This window comes from Megalopta genalis, unplaced genomic scaffold (assembly GCF_051020955.1).
Source record: "Megalopta genalis isolate 19385.01 unplaced genomic scaffold, iyMegGena1_principal scaffold0052, whole genome shotgun sequence".
Lineage (NCBI taxonomy): Eukaryota > Metazoa > Arthropoda > Insecta > Hymenoptera > Halictidae > Megalopta > Megalopta genalis.
The window spans coordinates 612,501-613,799 of NW_027476121.1; positions in this window are offsets into that span (position 1 = coordinate 612,501).

The window sequence follows — 1,299 nt, forward strand, 5'->3', positions numbered from 1 at the left end:
ATGATAGGATTTCCCAGAAAATTGAAAAAACCGAAAAATGTCAAGAGTAAAGTGCCATTTTCTGACATTAGATTTCGTTCTAAATGCTTAATCCCTATGTAGAAACGTTAGTTAAGCAAGAATATCGTATTTTTAAAAAAATCTAATGATAGGATTTTTCAGAAAATTGAAAAAACCGTAAAATGTCAAGAGTAAAGTGCCCTTATTTTAAACAATGTATCGTTCTGAATGCTTAATCCCTATGTAAAAAAGTTATTTTAGCAGGAATATGTTATTGAAAAAAATTAGAAAAATTTATTTTAGCCGTAAATCGAAAATAATGGGGACACCGGAGCTGTTCGAAGCGCCGAGCGCGCCGCGTACGCCCGAATATTTTCAAAGTCCCAACGTACCGATCAAGAGTAAAGTACCATTTTCCTACATTAGATTTCGTTCTAAATGCTTAATCCCTATGTAAAAACGTTAGTTAAGCAAGAATATCGTATTTTTAAAAAAATCTAATGATAGGATTTTCCAGAAAATTGAAAAAACCGAAAAATGTCAAGAGTAAAGTGCCATTTTCTGACATTAGATTTCGTTCTAAATGCTTAATCCCTATGTAGAAACGTTAGTTAAGCAAGAATATCGTATTTTTAAAAAAATCTAATGATAGGATTTTTCAGAAAATTGAAAAAACCGTAAAATGTCAAGAGTAAAGTGCCCTTATTTTAAACAATGTATCGTTCTAAATGCTTAATCCCTATGTAAAAAAGTTATTTAAGCAGGAATATGTTATTGAAAAAAATTAGAAAAATTTATTTTAGCCGTAAATCGAAAATAATGGATCGAGCGAATCGGTCGATTGCGCCGAGACGCGCTATGATGCAACAGACGAGCGATTGGAACGCCCGAATATTTTCAAAGTCCCAACGTACCGATCAAGAGTAAAGTACCATTTTCTGACATTAGATTTCGTTCTAAATGCTTAATCCCTATGTAAAAACGTTAGTTAAGCAAGAATATCGTATTTTTAAAAAAATCTAATGATAGGATTTTCCAGAAAATTGAAAAAACCGAAAAATGTCAAGAGTAAAGTGCCATTTTCTGACATTAGATTTCGTTCTAAATGCTTAATCCCTATGTAGAAACGTTAGTTAAGCAAGAATATCGTATTTTTAAAAAAATCTAATGATAGGATTTTTCAGAAAATTGAAAAAACCGTAAAATGTCAAGAGTAAAGTGCCCTTACTTTAAACAATGTATCGTTCTAAATGCTTAATCCCTATGTAAAAAAGTTATTTAAGCAGGAATATGTTATTG